The sequence below is a fragment of the Callionymus lyra genome, chromosome 15, assembly GCF_982586985.1.
Source record: "Callionymus lyra chromosome 15, fCalLyr1.hap1.1, whole genome shotgun sequence".
Lineage (NCBI taxonomy): Eukaryota > Metazoa > Chordata > Actinopteri > Syngnathiformes > Callionymidae > Callionymus > Callionymus lyra.
Window position 1 is genome coordinate 967,538 of NC_141832.1, and position 7,500 is coordinate 975,037.

At 38.1% G+C, this 7,500-nt stretch overlaps 1 protein-coding gene across 4 annotated transcripts in view; it reads left to right on the plus strand.

The window, feature by feature from the left end:
• Positions 1-7,500, plus strand: part of cyb561 (cytochrome b561) — a 20,410-nt gene that overhangs the window by 6,304 nt on the left and 6,606 nt on the right. The gene's annotated exons all lie outside the window — the stretch shown is intronic.

Here is a 7,500-nt window from a genome sequence, read left to right on the forward strand (position 1 = left end):
ATCATCAAACACAGATGTTTCTTGAAGGAGTCAGTAGATCATCAAACACACATGTTTCTTGAAGGAGTCAGTAGATCATCAAACACAGATGTTTCTTAAAGGAGTCAGTAGATCATCAAACACAGATGTTTCTTGAAGGAGTCAGTAGATCATCAAACACAGATGTTTCTTGAAGGAGTCAGTAGATCATCAAACACAGATGTATCTTGAAGGAGTCAGTAGATCATCAAACACAGATGTTTCTTGAAGGAGTCAGTAGATCATCAAACACAGATGTATCTTGAAGGAGTCAGTAGATCATCAAACACACATGTTTCTTGAAGGAGTCAGTAGATCATCAAACACAGATGTATCTTGAAGGAGTCAGTAGATCATCAAACACAGATGTATCTTGAAGGAGTCAGTAGATCATCAAACACAGATGTTTCTTAAAGGAGTCAGTAGATCATCAAACACAGATGTCTCTTGAAGGAGTCAGTAGATCATCAAACATAGATGTTTCTTGAAGGAGTCAGTAGATCATCAAACACAGATGTTTCTTGAAGGAGTCAGTAGATCATCAAACACACATGTTTCTTGAAGGAGTCAGTAGATCATCAAACACAGATGTTTCTTGAAGGAGTCAGTAGATCATCAAACATAGATGTTTCTTGAAGGAGTCAGTAGATCATCAAACATAGATGTTTCTTGAAGGAGTCAGTAGATCATCAAACACAGATGTTTCTTAAAGGAGTCAGTAGATCATCAAACACAGATGTTTCTTAAAGGAGTCAGTAGATCATCAAACACAGATGTCTCTTGAAGGAGTCAGTAGATCATCAAACATAGATGTTTCTTGAAGGAGTCAGTAGATCATCAAACACAGATGTTTCTTGAAGGAGTCAGTAGATCATCAAACACAGATGTTTCTTAAAGGAGTCAGTAGATCATCAAACACAGATGTCTCTTGAAGGAGTCAGTAGATCATCAAACATAGATGTTTCTTGAAGGAGTCAGTAGATCATCAAACACACATGTTTCTTGAAGGAGTCAGTAGATCATCAAACACAGATGTATCTTGAAGGAGTCAGTAGATCATCAAACACAGATGTTTCTTAAAGGAGTCAGTAGATCATCAAACACAGATGTTTCTTGAAGGAGTCAGTAGATCATCAAACACAGATGTTTCTTGAAGGAGTCAGTAGATCATCAAACACAGATGTTTCTTAAAGGATTCAGTAGATCATCAAACACAGATGTTTCTTGAAGGAGTCAGTAGATCATCAAACACAGATGTTTCTTGAAGGAGTCAGTAGATCATCAAACACACATGTTTCTTGAAGGAGTCAGTAGATCATCAAACACAGAAGTTTCTTGAAGGAGTCAGTAGATCATCAAACACAGATGTTTCTTAAAGGATTCAGTAGATCATCAAACACAGATGTTTCTTGAAGGAGTCAGTAGATCATCAAACACAGATGTTTCTTGAAGGAGTCAGTAGATCATCAAACACAGATGTTTCTTAAAGGAGTCAGTAGATCATCAAACACAGATGTTTCTTGAAGGAGTCAGTAGATCATCAAACATAGATGTTTCTTGAAGGAGTCAGTAGATCATCAAACACACATGTTTCTTGAAGGAGTCAGTAGATCATCAAACACAGATGTTTCTTGAAGGAGTCAGTAGATCATCAAACATAGATGTTTCTTGAAGGAGTCAGTAGATCATCAAACACACATGTTTCTTGAAGGAGTCAGTAGATCATCAAACACAGATGTATCTTGAAGGAGTCAGTAGATCATCAAACACAGATGTTTCTTAAAGGAGTCAGTAGATCATCAAACACAGATGTCTCTTGAAGGAGTCAGTAGATCATCAAACATAGATGTTTCTTGAAGGAGTCAGTAGATCATCAAACACACATGTTTCTTGAAGGAGTCAGTAGATCATCAAACACAGATGTATCTTGAAGGAGTCAGTAGATCATCAAACACAGATGTTTCTTAAAGGAGTCAGTAGATCATCAAACACAGATGTTTCTTGAAGGAGTCAGTAGATCATCAAACACAGATGTTTCTTGAAGGAGTCAGTAGATCATCAAACACAGATGTTTCTTAAAGGATTCAGTAGATCATCAAACACAGATGTTTCTTGAAGGAGTCAGTAGATCATCAAACACAGATGTTTCTTGAAGGAGTCAGTAGATCATCAAACACACATGTTTCTTGAAGGAGTCAGTAGATCATCAAACACAGAAGTTTCTTGAAGGAGTCAGTAGATCATCAAACACAGATGTTTCTTAAAGGATTCAGTAGATCATCAAACACAGATGTTTCTTGAAGGAGTCAGTAGATCATCAAACACAGATGTTTCTTGAAGGAGTCAGTAGATCATCAAACACAGATGTTTCTTAAAGGATTCAGTAGATCATCAAACACAGATGTTTCTTGAAGGAGTCAGTAGATCATCAAACACAGATGTTTCTTGAAGGAGTCAGTAGATCATCAAACACAGATGTTTCTTGAAGGAGTCAGTAGATCATCAAACACAGATGTTTCTTAAAGGAGTCAGTAGATCATCAAACACAGATGTTTCTTGAAGGAGTCAGTAGATCATCAAACACAGATGTTTCTTGAAGGAGTCAGTAGATCATCAAACATAGATGTTTCTTGAAGGAGTCAGTAGATCATCAAACACACATGTTTCTTGAAGGAGTCAGTAGATCATCAAACACAGATGTTTCTTGAAGGAGTCAGTAGATCATCAAACATAGATGTTTCTTGAAGGAGTCAGTAGATCATCAAACACACATGTTTCTTGAAGGAGTCAGTAGATCATCAAACACAGATGTATCTTGAAGGAGTCAGTAGATCATCAAACACAGATGTTTCTTAAAGGAGTCAGTAGATCATCAAACACAGATGTTTCTTGAAGGAGTCAGTAGATCATCAAACACAGAAGTTTCTTGAAGGAGTCAGTAGATCATCAAACACAGATGTTTCTTAAAGGATTCAGTAGATCATCAAACACAGATGTTTCTTGAAGGAGTCAGTAGATCATCAAACACAGATGTTTCTTGAAGGAGTCAGTAGATCATCAAACACAGATGTTTCTTAAAGGATTCAGTAGATCATCAAACACAGATGTTTCTTGAAGGAGTCAGTAGATCATCAAACACAGATGTTTCTTGAAGGAGTCAGTAGATCATCAAACACAGATGTTTCTTGAAGGAGTCAGTAGATCATCAAACACAGATGTATCTTGAAGGAGTCAGTAGATCATCAAACACAGATGTTTCTTAAAGGAGTCAGTAGATCATCAAACACAGATGTTTCTTGAAGGAGTCAGTAGATCATCAAACACAGATGTTTCTTGAAGGAGTCAGTAGATCATCAAACATAGATGTTTCTTGAAGGAGTCAGTAGATCATCAAACACACATGTTTCTTGAAGGAGTCAGTAGATCATCAAACACAGATGTTTCTTGAAGGAGTCAGTAGATCATCAAACATAGATGTTTCTTGAAGGAGTCAGTAGATCATCAAACACACATGTTTCTTGAAGGAGTCAGTAGATCATCAAACACAGATGTATCTTGAAGGAGTCAGTAGATCATCAAACACAGATGTTTCTTAAAGGAGTCAGTAGATCATCAAACACAGATGTTTCTTGAAGGAGTCAGTAGATCATCAAACACAGAAGTTTCTTGAAGGAGTCAGTAGATCATCAAACACAGATGTTTCTTAAAGGATTCAGTAGATCATCAAACACAGATGTTTCTTGAAGGAGTCAGTAGATCATCAAACACAGATGTTTCTTAAAGGAGTCAGTAGATCATCAAACACAGATGTTTCTTAAAGGATTCAGTAGATCATCAAACACAGATGTTTCTTGAAGGAGTCAGTAGATCATCAAACACAGATGTTTCTTGAAGGAGTCAGTAGATCATCAAACACAGATGTTTCTTGAAGGAGTCAGTAGATCATCAAACACACATGTTTCTTGAAGGAGTCAGTAGATCATCAAACACAGATGTTTCTTGAAGGAGTCAGTAGATCATCAAACACAGATGTTTCTTGAAGGAGTCAGTAGATCATCAAACACAGATGTTTCTTGAAGGAGTCAGTAGATCATCAAACATAGATGTTTCTTGAAGGAGTCAGTAGATCATCAAACACACATGTTTCTTGAAGGAGTCAGTAGATCATCAGACACAGATGTTTCTTGAAGGAGTCAGTAGATCATCAAACATAGATGTTTCTTGAAGGAGTCAGTAGATCATCAAACACACATGTTTCTTGAAGGAGTCAGTAGATCATCAAACACAGATGTATCTTGAAGGAGTCAGTAGATCATCAAACACAGATGTTTCTTAAAGGAGTCAGTAGATCATCAAACACACATGTTTCTTGAAGGAGTCAGTAGATCATCAAACACAGATGTTTCTTGAAGGAGTCAGTAGATCATCAAACACAGATGTTTCTTGAAGGAGTCAGTAGATCATCAAACACAGAGATGTTTCTTGAAGGAGTCAGTAGATCATCAAACACAGAGATGTTTCTTGAAGGAGTCAGTAGATCATCAAACACAGATGTTTCTTGAAGGAGTCAGTAGATCATCAAACACAGAGATGTTTCTTGAAGGAGTCAGTAGATCATCAAACACAGATGTTTCTTGAAGGAGTCAGTAGATCATCAAACACAGATGTTTCTTGAAGGAGTCAGTAGATCATCAAACACAGATGTTTCTTGAAGGAGTCAGTAGATCATCAAACACACATGTTTCTTGAAGGAGTCAGTAGATCATCAAACACAGATGTTTCTTGAAGGAGTCAGTAGATCATCAAACACAGATGTTTCTTGAAGGAGTCAGTAGATCATCAAACACACATGTTTCTTGAAGGAGTCAGTAGATCATCAAACACAGATGTTTCTTGAAGGAGTCAGTAGATCATCAAACATAGATGTTTCTTGAAGGAGTCAGTAGATCATCAAACACACATGTTTCTTGAAGGAGTCAGTAGATCATCAAACACAGATGTATCTTGAAGGAGTCAGTAGATCATCAAACACAGATGTTTCTTAAAGGAGTCAGTAGATCATCAAACACAGATGTTTCTTGAAGGAGTCAGTATATCATCAAACACAGATGTTTCTTGAAGGAGTCAGTAGATCATCAAACACAGATGTTTCTTGAAGGAGTCAGTAGATCATCAAACACAGATGTTTCTTGAAGGAGTCAGTAGATCATCAAACACAGATGTTTCTTGAAGGAGTCAGTAGATCATCAAACACAGAGATGTTTCTTGAAGGAGTCAGTAGATCATCAAACACAGATGTTTCTTGAAGGAGTCAGTAGATCATCAAACACAGATGTTTCTTGAAGGAGTCAGTAGATCATCAAACACAGAGATGTTTCTTGAAGGAGTCAGTAGATCATCAAACACAGATGTTTCTTGAAGGAGTCAGTAGATCATCAAACACAGATGTTTCTTGAAGGAGTCAGTAGATCATCAAACATAGATGTTTCTTGAAGGAGTCAGTAGATCATCAAACACACATGTTTCTTGAAGGAGTCAGTAGATCATCAAACACAGATGTTTCTTGAAGGAGTCAGTAGATCATCAAACATAGATGTTTCTTGAAGGAGTCAGTAGATCATCAAACACACATGTTTCTTGAAGGAGTCAGTAGATCATCAAACACACATGTTTCTTGAAGGAGTCAGTAGATCATCAAACACAGATGTTTCTTGAAGGAGTCAGTAGATCATCAAGCGCAAAGAGAGAGAAGATCGTTCCAAAGCTTAAGAGCAACAGCCTGGAATGATTTCTCTCCTCTGGTCCTGAACCGTGTGCGAGGAACCATCAGTAGATTCTGATCCACAGACCTCAGGTTCAGTGTTGAACAAGAGACATGTCTTTATCAAATACAACACCCAGGTTTCTCAGGCTCAGTTTGACAGACTGACTTAAGTCACTCAAGTTCTGACTCAACCCTGGAACCTTATCATCAACAATCACCAGAGTTTCAGTTTTGTCCACATTTAGCTTCAAATCTCTGAATTATTTTACCGAGGGGAATCAAGTACAGCAAAAACAATAAAGGACCCAGAACAGAACCTTGAGGGACTCCACACAACATATGATTCAGACCTCATTTGATTGGCAGATACACTAAAACTGCGCCCAGAAAGGTAAGATGAGAACCATTCTAACACAGACCCAGACAGTCTTCATCCCTCAGTCTTCTTAGCAGGATCTGGTTCAACTGTGTCAAAGGCTGAGGACAGATCCAAGAGAACCAGAACAGTGGATTTACCCGAGTCAGCCGACATCTGAGGTCAGTCGGGTCTAAGCCTGGTTTTTTGAGCAGAGGCTCCACAATGGCATGTTTAAATGCATTGTTAAAAACCCCTGTGGAAAGAGAGAGGTTCACCATATTGGTAACTCAGGGGCCAATTACATCAAATACTTTGATAAAAAGCCTACAAAGAAGGACGTCATCTGAGCAAGAGGAGGGTTTCATCTTGTTCACTAGTGATGAAATATCACCCAAAGATACAGAAGTGAAGGAAGACCAAGAGGAGGAGAGGGGCTCAGAGACAGTAGGGGTTCCAAACAAAGGGGGAGAGATTTTCTCTTTGATCAATTTAATTTTGTCAATGAAAAATCTCAACAATGCATTGCTGTCAGCTTCACAGAAGACAGGCGTGATTTGAGGAGCAGGAGACACGAGAGAATTAATCGTGTCAAACAACACTTTGGGGTTTTTCTTATTTGCTGCTACCAGTTTTCTGATGTAATCAGATCTAGCAGTTTCCACCACCTCATTTTAAGAAGTCATCAGATCCCTGAGGTGAAGTCTGTGCACCTCAAGTTTAGTGAACTTCCAGAGACGCTCAGTCTTTCAACAAAGTCTCTTCAGACTCAGGAGATCTTCATTTGTCCAAGGGCACCGTTCTTTCTGAATTTTCAAGTTCGATTGAACAGGTTTGATCCAGTATTTCAACACAATGATCAGTGAAACAGTGAATCAAACACGTTCAGTCATCAAAGGAAAGAGCGTCAAACATAGCAGAAAAACTGTCTGCAGTATCGGCTGAGATGACACGCCTCTGAGACCTAACTTTCAAAGGCTTAGGTTCAGGGATGAAGTCCAGGTTAAACAGATAATGATCACTCAGATGGACATCATGTACAGATACATTAGAAATGTTCAGGCCAAGAGTAAAAAGTAACTTTTTGATGAGTGGGTTCAGAAACATGTTGCTCAAATTAAAGGCTTCAGTTAAAGTTAAAAGTTCTTTAGCAGAACAAGATGTGACGTCATCAACATGAAGATTAAAGTCTACAAGAATAAGAACAGATTTGAATAATGGAAGATAAGAAGTCACTAAAGTCTTTCAAGAACACTGAAGGACCAGGCGGACGGTAGATTGACACACAATAGAAAGGTCTTGTAGAACCAAGATCATCTGAGACTCAAAAGAAGTGAATTCCTGTGTTTGAATCACTTTGCAA